The following is a 12,915-nucleotide window of genomic DNA, read 5'->3' on the forward strand; positions in this document are numbered from 1 at the left end:
GCTTCCACCTGTCAAAGAAATAATTAAACTAGAGGTGCATGATTGATCCAACTTTAACACATCTTAGGATGAATATGCATTGTCTATCTCAACCTTTGTGGGGCCTAAATTTAGGTTTGACCTACTTTCACCCTATAGAAATATGAGTGATGTTGATTCTAATATCATTGTTTTGATAAATGATGAAAAGGGTACTCATATCTTCAATTGGTATTGCCTTCCAAGATCCATTAATATTTGAATTTTGGTGTTTTGGGTAGCTATGTGAGGGTTTTCTTTAGTCAACCACCTATTTTTGGTGGTTTCTACCTATACAAATAGTTGTTATGTCAATTGTAATATGTGTTATGCTCATGTATGAGATTTGAATGTGCAATGACAAGATCTAAATCCCTATATTTAGACCCTAGCATGAAGGTTTATGCTTGAATGAAGATGAAGAAATAATGTATAGATACCAAGATAACCTAGAAAGTATACTAAGCCCCCAAGGCTAAAGTACTCTAAGTTATAATCATGATTCATATTTGTTACTCTATGATTGAATCTTGAATGCTTGAATGATAATTTGGGAGGAGAACATAACGAACTATCTTGCTTCAAAGGATATTCCCAAGCCTCCTTACTTTCACCTTGCAAATGTACTAAGACAAATTGGGATGTCCACAATGGTTATCCACATGAAGTGTATTTGTCCTTTCTTGCTTGACTTTTCTTTATTGAATGCTCACATAGGCTTAGCACATCATCCACATATGTATCTTATGAAAAATAAAGCAATTGAGGGTGCTTAGAAAGGATTTTGGATTAATTTCCTCCTACAAGTTGATTGGGCTCAAAAATCAATTTCCAAACAAAATCTCAAGGAGGGACCAATGACTAGGACTCAAAATGGGACCCATATAGAGATGCACTACATTATTTATTGGTCCAAATAGGGGTGCACTACATCCTTGATTGGACAGGGACATACTACATCCCTAACAACCAAGTGTGGCAATCCCCAGGACAACCTCAGGGTCCCAAAATAGGTCTTAGGACTCAAAAATTAGGTGCAAATTTTGAGGAAATATTATTTCATTGTGGAAAGGAAATTAAATTGATTGAAAGAAAGAGAAGTTGAGGACCCAAGTACATAGATCCTACCTAAATTTTTTCATTATAGTATAGAAATGCCAAGGAGGACTTATTAGGTCCTACCTAGGTCCTACTAAGAAAAGGATAGGAGAGAGGTGAAAATGCATTTTAAATGTATACTTACCATTAAATTACTTTAAATAGGTGCCAATAAATAAAAAATTAAATTGATTTCAGTTTAAGATGGTACCATTATCTCCCACTTGAGCTAGATATTGTACACTAGAAATGTGCACCACTCTAAACCCTTTTATCCAAGGTATTACATGAGTTGGAAAGCTTGAATTTTGGATTAGAGATCCCTATCCATGGAGTGCAAAGGAGTTTTTTTTAGCATATGAATAACTCTTAGCTAAGCCTTAGAGATACAACCCTTTCTAGTAAACCATGCAATGGGAGGATCTTGAGATGAGAAAGAATGCAAGTGTCCAAAAGAACTCTCAAATATCAAATGCAAGTATGATCTATGATAAAATGATATGCACAATGCAACTAGATTATTCAAAATAAGAGTGTTAAAATAGCCATTCTAGTTAAGGTAGGTGATTTAAACTATTTCAAAATGAATTACGCTACTATGAAAGATGAATCTAAGCTAATATGATAGTGGTGATGAGACAATTAGACAAGAAGTGAGAAGTCCTCCACAAGCTCTAATGAAATCTGTTAGGAAACCTATAGCATAATAATACTCAAGAAGATGGATCCCTTGAGAGGGAGAGATCTCTCTCCTTTAAAGGTAGATGGAAGGTTGAGATCAAGATGAAGGAAGTGGACAATCAAGGGTGGGGGTTGACTTTTGGCATGATCCATGTGTAAGAGCAAGTCAACCAATGAAAAGGAGTTGACTTTTCATGTGAGACAAAAGTCTTTTCTTTTCATTTAAAAAATAGAAAAAAGACTTTATGTGTGCACATTGAGTGGGTTATAATAATAGGGTCTTTTATTTAATTAAAAGGGGACATGTTCTTTTAATCAAATATGGACTTAGTATAGTATAGTCAAGCTATTGATTATAATCAAAAATTTTGATTTTTAGCTTTTTGGTCTAGGTAAATGATTGATTAATTTAGCCAAAATACTGAGAAGGGGGCTAATAGTCTAGATGACCATTTTTAGGTGATTACATTTTTCTCTCTTTGACTAATGTGTAGTCAATTTGAGAACACATAATGTCAAAGAATACAGAAGTCAAGTAGGCATAGATAGGGAGATCTAATTCTGAAGAATAGAATGCAGAAAGAGATAGCAAGTCCTAAATGTACAACCTAATAGTGATAGTATTAAACACTAGGAAAAAGATGATATCAAAACTCAAGAAGAGCACTAACAACAAGAAAAGTAGATAGATCAAGAGCAAGTGAAAAGATCAAAAATATGTTGAAAATATAGGAGTAACTAAGAGGGGGGGTGAATAAGTTACCATCAAAATAAATCCCAGATCCCTTAGATGTCAACAATAAAATTTAGACTGAGAAAATTGATTGTTTTTGTTACTCGGTAAACACACTAAAAATGTTGTAACTCGATAAATGCAGGCTGTGAATTACTTTTAGTAAATCTTAAAACATTAATAGTAATTAATTTGCAAGCATAAGAGAAATAACATGAACACATGAGACACCAGGATTTAACATGGAAACCTAATTTGGGAAAAATCACCAATGTAACTAGTTACTATTTTTCACTCTTCTGAAGTGAGCCCTGTTAGGAGCCAATTCGATTAAAGGATAAAAAACACATTGTTAGGTGTGACCTTGTTAGAGGATTTGATCACCTTGCTAAGTGTGGCCTTGCAAGAGGTCTTAAAAAAATTCAACGTAATTGCCACCTCATTAGAGGATTTACAATTGGTTGTTAAACCAACTCTGTTAAGAGATTTTAGATCACTACTACAATGGTTAGAGACTAACAATGAAATGACCTAATTGTGATGCAACTGAATTGCTGAATTTAGATCTATTTTATTCTTAAACTTGATTCTTCATAATCAAGTATTACTTTTCTACTCCATAAGGATACCTACTTATCCTTCAAGTTCACTTCCTCTCTTTTCTTCTTAATTCAATCAACACACTTGCACACACTAGAAATCTCAACTTGATGTTTCATTTATACCTTCCAAATTGTTTTTGATTAGGTAAAACAAGTTTTATAGGGATCTTGGAACCCAAAGTTTTATAGCAAATAGAGCGAGATGAAATAGACTAAACAAACAAAAGATTTCCACAAAAGGTCGGAGGCAAAAGAAGGCCCAAAACCAAAGTACAAAGGCCAAAGATAGAAAAGAAAAGCTAGGCAAATAGGCTAGTGGCCATCCATGGCCATGGCCTGTAGGGTTTCTGCAGCATCATTGTCCTTTTGACTGGCCATGCCCTCCTGAATCCTAGTAGGAGTGTTCATCTAGTTCCCCCGATTCACTTGGTCACTGGCCTCTTTCTGAAATTCATCCCGGTTGAATCCTTGCTCTGTGTTCTGCTCTGCATCCCTTTCAAGGCCAGTTGTAGTCAAATAGTCCCCCAGATTAACAATATTCTCATTCAAGGTGTGAAGGGTGTCCACTATCTGTTTGGTGATTATCTGGTGGATAGAATCTAGCCTTTGGACCTTCTACTCAAGCTAGGTGAGTCTATCATCCTGATGGTCTCTAGAGACCTGGCCTTTGTCTTTCTCCTGGCTACCCACCTAGTCCTTGCTTCCTCTAGCTTCTTGGTCCTTGTCAGAATCCTGGTTGTTGGGCTAGTTTCTCCTATCCTTCAGAGCCTCAATTTCTTGAAAAAGCCACTTGATGGAACAAAAGTTGTCAATCAAGTTGTTCTTTGCATTGTTCAAGAAGTTGAAGCTAGTTTCTTGCACATTGTTAGAGATAACCAAAAGAGCGAGGTCAATGAGCTCGTCGTAGTGGGTACTTTTGTCAAGGTCCTCCAACACCTAGATTTTAGCAAGTTCTCTAACAATACCCAAACTAACCTTGTCCCCATATAAATTCCTCCAGGCCCTCCTCTTGTTCTTTTTTATTACCTCCCCCCCTTTTTTAACCATGATTTCAATCATCTCCTCTAGGGGTGAAATGGGAACCTCCTGAGGTGAATTGGGTAGGGTGGGCTGGGGGGCACATCAATAGGGTCACTGGGATGATCCTAGAGTAGGTCCTAGTTCACTTTTCTTTTCTTGGGGTTAACCTTGGGGTCCATAGGGGTCACCACCTCCTTGTCATTTTCTCTCCCCTTATCTTCTTCCATCTCACTTTGCTTCCCCATCTCTGAGTCCTCCTCCTCAGACTCCACATCATCATCACTAGCCTCTTTCACCTCCTTAGGATGAGGAGAGGGGGGGATAGGGGGAAGACATCTAGGGCTCTTCCTACTAGGGATGCGGGGATCACGGGTAATAGGGATAGCTTTGTTCAGGGTGTCAATTTTCACTAATTTCACTACAAGCTCATCCCTAGAATCAAAACTGGCAATGTCCTCTGAGGCACTACCCAAATCCCCAATGGTTTTACGAGAACTCATAAATCAGAAGCAGGAGACCCTCATGGAGGGCAGGATTTTTGACAGGGCATTTCTTGAACCCCTCTATATTCTTGTCCATGGAGGTGAAAATGTAAAAACAAAAAGAAATTTTCACTTTGTGTCTAAAATGATTTAACAGAACAAAATGACGAGTCCTGATTCTATCAAACCTGGGGTCAAGAGTGACATATTCAATGATAATCCTGAGAACATACCTCCAAAATTTTTTGATGGAATCAATGTTGTAGTAGGTGTCAATCTTAACCAATTTTCTTTTCTCCTTATTATCCTTGAAAAATTTGTTGACAGCGTTGGCAGACATCTTATTATCCCTATAGAAGTTCAAGCCATCTTGAGAAAAGCCAGTCACCTTCGCAATAAGACCCTCAGTGATTTGGTGGGAAACACCATCAATTTTGACCCTGCCATTTTTCCAAGAAACAACAATAGCTTTAGTAACCTCCACATCAAATCCATTAAGCTTCTCTATGAATTTGGTTATACCTCCCTTATGGAGCTTTCTCCAGACCTTCCTCTTCTCTTTCCATCTCTCTGCTTTGCCCCATGGCTCTCTTCTAATCCTTTCACCCACCATTGCAGTTTTCAGCTCAACTAACCCTAAACCACTAGCAGTATTGTTGAGTTTAGAGTAGCAAAAGGCACTGAGAGGAAAAATAATTTTGCACGTGTTTATGGGTTTATTTCTAGCTTCCTTCAGCTCATGTCTTCCGTACACGTGATTATGGAGCGGAGGGGGTTCTGCATAACTCCAAATAATTTCCTTTTTGAAGTGCGATTTTGCAAATCCTATCATCATTAAAAGGACGTTATGTTGGTGCCATGGATTTGCTCCTTTTGGATTAGCTCAGTCACCACCATCGAAAAGTCATTGTTGCTTCCCCACATCATCACCGAGTTGCTAGCAACCGCTTCATTAGCATACTAGTCAGCGATCGTGTTTGCTTCATGATAAACGTGGCTGACGTGGTAATTTTTAAATTTCCTTAAGTCTAATTTTAGGTCCTCAATAATGTTTTCAATGGTCTAGGAGGGTTTTGTGACTCCTAAAATACAATTTATTATATTTAAGGAGTCACCTTCAAGCCACAACTGCTCAATCCCTGAGGCCATGGCCAACTTAACAGTGAACCTAGTAGCACTGGCTTCAGCTAGATGATTGGTTTGGTGGCTAATAGGGGAAGAGATAGCAGCAATGCCACCTCCTAAACTATTTCTTATGATACCTTCGCATCCAGCTAGACCTGGATTCCCTTGGCCGCCCCATCAAAATTGGCTTTATGCCAGTTCTTAGGGGGAAAAGACCAAGTAGCCTCATGTCTTCTTTTGATCTTGTCTTCTTTTCTGGCTTTACTATTCCCTCCAACCTTTATGTCTCCTTCTCTAGTTATGGCATAGTTCTCTGTCATAAGGTTTTTGGTTTTCTCAGCTATTATAACCTTAGGGGCTTCTCTGTCTCTGAATATCCTATTGTCGTGCTCCTTCTAGATTCCCCAGCAAAAGTGTGGGAGGATCTAGGAACTCAATAACTGAGAATTCAAACCTTAGTCATGGCTTCTCCACTGACTAAAGAAATCCTAGATGCAAGCTGGAGGGCACCAGTTGAAGTCCAAGTTAGTAGTCAGATGGCTCCACATCCTAGAGGAGAAGGCGCAGTGGATGAATAGATGATTAACTGTTTCCAGATCTTGCTTACAAAGGAAGCATCTATTAGGTAAGATTTTGCCTCTCTTGGCTAAATTATCCTGGGTGAAGATTTTATCTTGAAGGAGGAGCCAAAAGAAAATGTTTATCTTAGGTGTAAGCCCAGGGATCCAAGCTTTGGCCCAGATAGGTTTCTCCTCTTTACTCACAAGGGATAGATAGATACCTTCCAAATTGTTACATTGGCCCAAATTCAAATTATAATTACCTAGATTCATCATCATAGTTGGCTAGAAACAATACATAAAGTAATTAAGCTTCATATGCCAAAACAATAAAAAAATCCTTCGAGAGACGACCCTACTTGGTAGAAACTAACTTTAGAATGATTCTCTATGTTAACCAACAGAGGCTCGGTTAACACTGTGAACTTGTAGAAATCCTGTGGCAACTAAGTGAACTCAGTGAACACTGATTCTACTCAACTTTCCCTTCATTAACTGAGTAAGCTTGATTAACACTCTTTTATGCCTCAACTCCTTCGACACTCAAGTGAGCTTAGTAGACATTGTCATCTATTTAGAGTAAACCTTTGAATGCTCGGTAGACAAGGAAAACTATTTTCACTAACCAAGTGAGCTTTGTAAGCATTGTCTATCAACTGATATGAAATTTGTGTAACATCAAAGAAAACACACAATTAATCAATTGTATCCAACAATCTCCCTCTTTGGCATTGATGACAACACAACATGTCATAGCACAATGAAATTTTGAGAATAGAACTCCCTCTGACAAAAAGTTTCTCCCTCTTAGGTTTTACACAAGAATTTCTTCTTTCATGTAGTAATCTCCCTCTATGAAGGAATTACATAATTTCTCCCTGTTGAAATGACAAAAACTATAATGCCCCACCAAGGGATCCCAAAAGAATTAACCTAAATTTTTACTAAGTTTACCAAAAAAAAAAATTTGAAATAAGAAAGAGTAACAAGATTGGTAAGGAGGCAGTTAAGATGATCATGGAACTGCAATACTTTCTTTGGGTCTTCTTTTCTGCTTGGGTTCCTGTTCATGTCCTTTTTGTTGGTTATTTCATCTAGTTCTTGTGTTTGGTCTTATTTTCTAATTTTTAGTTTTAAACTGTATTAGAGGTTCCAGGTCCTTGTAAAACCTAGGTTCTTTATTTGGACTATGTTTGTGGTTTTAGGTCCCTGTAAAACCTGATTTTGGTGTTGATTCCACTAGGTTTAAGGACTATTTTCTTGATGGTTGTATTACTTTTTTCTTTTTGAGGATGTGAAAGGGTTTCAGGGTCCCTTCAAAACCTATTTTTACCATAATCTAAAAACATACACATCAAACATAAAGTAGTAGAAGCAATAACATACTATCAGCTAAAACATACCTAACAGGTTACATTCCTTAAGGATCCCATGACATTGAATCACATTTAAATTTACTTAATTCTAAGTCTAACAACTACCACATCCACATGAAAGAATAATGAAAAGTCCAATGTCCTTTAAATAATATACATTTGTTCTAAATGCCTCTTGGCAAATGAAATTTGGAATGTTCAATCATCCATTATACATGTCATAGGGTATGAAAGGCTAAAAGAATATACATATGTAAAAGTAGAAATACATCATCCTCTTCAGATCCATGATACAAGTACAATAAAATAAATTAAACAATCTACCATACATGATAAATCCATCCATCATAAAACACAACTAACTAAGTGTGTGGTTCCTCCCAACCATCAATAGCATCATAAGACCATTGTGGGCCCTAGCCATCCCCCATGCATAACATCCCAAGCCATCGATTAGATCATTGGTACTATCGTAATAGCGATGTCACTGCTAAAACATGCTACAACATAAACATAAGAAAATCTAACATGTTAGAATAAAGCATAAGATGATCCTACAAAGCAAATAACATCACCTATCACATGATAATCATCAATATAAAGGTGTCAATATCTAAACATGATAAATAAACATCCCAAGAAGCTCCAGTCACGATGATTATGGACGGATCTCAATGTAAGAGTGAAAAAACACTACCACTCAACCTCGTGGAACCTAAATGGCCCACTCCCATCACGCTGAGGAGATAGTCTCAAGTCCCAAACAGGATATCAAATCACATATCACAAGTACTCTCTAATTCCAAGAAATCCTAAAAGTAATCTAACTCAAAGGTTCCAAAATAGATCGGCATCTAGACCCAAAGGCACACAAGACATGTAGGAAATCTACTATGTAAGCAGGCAAGTGTCATCACATGAATCATGTTGGAGTTACTTGAGTAGTCCCTTAGGACCCCTACGAAATGCAAGGTCGCAACCAAGCATTCCCTTTACTCCTATCCTAGTCTGTACTAGCACTCGAGGCATGGGCGAGAACATACAAGACTCTTATTAGGTTCATTTTACTCTCATTTAGTGTAATATTTTCACTTATTAAACAACTTACAATGGGTTACCCTCGGAGCCACTTAGGGCCCTCGACCCCCATTGCAAGTCACTTCCTGACACTTCACATAGATAACCTACACTAGGCTCAAAAAAGAACAAATCCATAATCATATAAAAATCACCTTAGTCATACACAAGTGACTAGAAAGTATCAAAAGATAATCATACTAATCACATCAGTTCTCTACAAGCAACTGAAAAGCATCAAGGATAAATCACAATATCCATCAGTTCTCAACAAGCAACCGAGAAGTATCCCAATAATACTGATCAACGACTCAAAATGGTTAAGTCAAATATGTCAAAACATGACATCACCACAAGTATAACTAATCGAGGACTCAAAAAAAATGGTAAAGTCGAGAATGTCATACATTCACCTCGGCGTCACACAAGATCACTAGAAAGAAATAATGAATAGTAATACAAACAAATCATAGAGCATACCATTACATTACCATAGTTGGGTTAAAAAGATCAAGATCAAATCAGCATGACAACACAATCACATAATCCCTGAGCCTCTGGTAACAACCTAAGACTAGTCAAAACTAAGTCAACCTTAGAACCCAAAAGCACAGAGAAAAAATAAAATAGTATAGTTCCATAGTTTGGGGTTTGATTTAAAAGCACATAATTTTCAATTTACAATAAGGTTTCAAATTTTTTTTCAGTAAAATTTTTTGAATACCTACAATTTACCACTTAACCCCTTACAATTTACCCCATTTTATATTCAAATAAAATGTATAATTACCCTACTTTTGATTTTAAGCCAATTAATCAATATTAAAAAAAAAAAAAGTAATTATTTATTTAATTATCAAAATAATACCTAATGATTTTTTTTTTAAATAATTACAACTTTATTTAAACCCATAATAATAATGCAATAAATTGATAATCTTTAATATCACACCTAATTAAACTAATTTTAATTAAAAACAACTAAAATTATTTTTAAAAATTATATTAATATATTATTAATTAATTATTAATTAATAACTAATTAAAATAATTATATAACAGAATTCATTAATTAATATTAATAATTAATAATAAAAACTTATTAATAAAATTAATTATAAAAATTATTAATTAAATATTAATTAAATTTTATAAAAATTATAAACAATTTTTTTTAAACGCATGTGTAATTAAGCGTTTAAGGCCTGCACAGCCGGCCTCACAGGCTACTACCACAGCAGCGTAGCTACTGCAATAGCAGTAGCATACTGACATAAAGGCAGTACCTGCTACTACGGCAACAGTCATGGCTATCGTATAGCACAATCAAACGCACCACAAGACAGGTAGGTAGTAGGGGTGGGGGTTGATGACCCCTACCCTCCCAATCAATTTTTTTTTTTTTTTTAATTTATATATATAATGTTTTTCTTTCTTTTTTTAAATTTATTTATTTTATATTAATTTCATAATTAATAAAAAAATAACACAATGTATTTATAATTTATTTTTTAATACAAAATTCGAGCCTTAATCTGATAGGGGAAATATGACCAACCGGTTGAATTCTTTATTTTAAATTTTCTATTGAAATCTCTTTTTCAAAACAAAACCCTCCCCGATTTAAAACTAATTTCTTTCAATTGTAGAACGAGGTTTTCTAAATAGTTTTTCAATCCGAATTTACAGATGAAATCGAATAGAAAAAGATTCAAAACAAAGGGTGGTAAGATTCATACAACAAAATTTGAGAAAAAAAAATTCTAGAAGCACGAAGTAGATAGAATATATTGAATTACATAATTCATTTAGTGGTCAAAACACAAGACCCTACCTGAGCTTCGTGCTAATATGCAACCATCCAAAAATTGTGAGAGAATTCGCTTCTATAGAAAAACTTCTCTCTGAAACTTTCTCCAAAAATTCCCTTCCAAAATTTTGCTTCCAAATTTGCTTCCAAAATTTGCGTCTCCCAAAAATGAACCTTCAAATGGTGATAAGGAGTTTTCTCCTCAAATCAGGGCACTAATTGTGCATTCACCCGAGAGATCTCTCCGCTCACCAGACTTCAACTCCAATTAAAATTTTATTTATCTTTCTTTTATCTTTTCCATGCACATTCATTAAATTATTTAATTTTCCACTTGACTTCGTTTTCAATTAATTTATTAACTTTTAAATCTTATGCACACTTTATTAAAATATCTTAATTAAGTTTACATGTTTTATCTTTTTAATTAATTTCTTATATTTTAATCTCATGCACGCATCATGCGAACTTAAAACTTTTTCATAATTTAATATATTTCTCCTTTCTATATATTTTCAAAACTTAATTGATAAAATATTTATTAACTTAAATAATAATAATATTTAGCATTTATTTAAAAATGAACTCTAAATATATTATTATTAAATTTAATAAATATTATCAACTTCTAAATTTATTCTTATAACTTTTATCTTTTGAATTCAATTCTTTTTATTTAATTAATTTCTCAATTAATTAAATATAATTAAATATTAAATTATCATAATAATTTTTTGTTAAATTAAATCATTAATTTAATCTTTTAATTAGACTTAATTAATAGAAAATTCACCAAAGACTCATAAAACAACATACAAAAACCCATCATAGAAAAAGACATACAAAATCAAACCAAAAGGTTATAATCACGAATTAACGTCATTTGACGCATTCGAAGGGTAGTCAACTTAGATAGTTATCCTAATTTTCAATTAGGACAAATGGCTTAAAGGTTTAGGATTTGGACTTAAGAATTTATCTCCCTTCTCTTACCATTGAGATAATGCTATAGGGTACGCTCATCTTGGTAATTAGGGAAGTCGATACCTAATACATGCAACCAACATAAAATCCACGCATGTACAAACATAATATTCTAAGCTAAATAGGCAATAGTAGGGAGTGGTGCAACATGTAGATCCCGACTAGCAAGTGACTATGACTCCCTTCCTTAACCACATTAGAATGCCATACATAAAGAAAACAAACACGCACACCATACACATGAAATATGGGGTAAGTATTCATAAGAAAACACATATGATAATCTATCTAACCAAACATCATCAATAGCTGAAAAATACTATAATAATCATCATGCATACATGAAATATAGAGTACCAAGTAATCTCATCATATAATAAACTGAATGTAAAACCAATATCTGATAATCTTAAAACAATGCCTCTAATCATAAGCATAAAACTAGCCTAAGAAATTTTAGCAATGATAATAGAAATGCAAACTATGGTAGGCACTACAAATTCAAATTTTAGAAAGATATGATAGTAATCTTCTCCCTCTTTGCTAACACATGCCAAAGACAACACATACCAAATTTGTATCAATGTACCTTGAGTACTGATTTATATGCAATATTCTCTTGATTATGCTACATCAATTGATTTATCTTTAACTTGGTTTTTGTTGATGCATCACTAAACTTTATTTAGTGAGCTTCAGATAGGGGAATGACCCCTAACTTACCTTTTAGATATAGGAATGCATCCTTAGGTAATGGCTTGGTAAATATATCTACAATCTGTTCTTTTGTATGGACATATTCCAATATGATTTCTTTATCCTACACCAATTCTTTGACAAAATGATATTTTATAGCAATGTGCTTAGTTTTGGAGTGCATTATTGGGTTCTTTGATATGTTAATTGCGTTGGTTTTATCACAAAACATGACAACTAGTTTTTTGATTTCAACCTTCATACCTACCAACAATTGTTTAAACCAAACGAAGTTAGAACAATTCACTGTTGCTGCAATATATTCTGCTTCTACTGTGGATTGGGATGTGCAATTTTGCTTCTTGTTTGTCCAAGATACCAACCTTTTACCAAGAAAGAAAGCTCCACCACTTGTGCTTTTTTTTTCATCAAGATTTCCTACCCAATTAGCATCAGTGAATACCTTTAGGTCTAGGTTTCCTCCAAATTTGTACCATAAGTCATAGTCCTCAGTACCTTCCATATATCTCAAAATTCTTTTGATTGCCATCATATGATTTTCTCTAGGTTTAGCTAAGAATCTTGCCACTATCCCAACTGCTAAAGAAATATGTGTGAACTACATACTGTAATTTTCTAATCATTGATTTGTA

This window comes from Cupressus sempervirens, chromosome 6 (genome assembly GCF_028749045.1).
Source record: "Cupressus sempervirens isolate cs-2001-9-10 chromosome 6, ASM2874904v1, whole genome shotgun sequence".
In the NCBI taxonomy this organism is placed as follows: domain Eukaryota; kingdom Viridiplantae; phylum Streptophyta; class Pinopsida; order Cupressales; family Cupressaceae; genus Cupressus; species Cupressus sempervirens.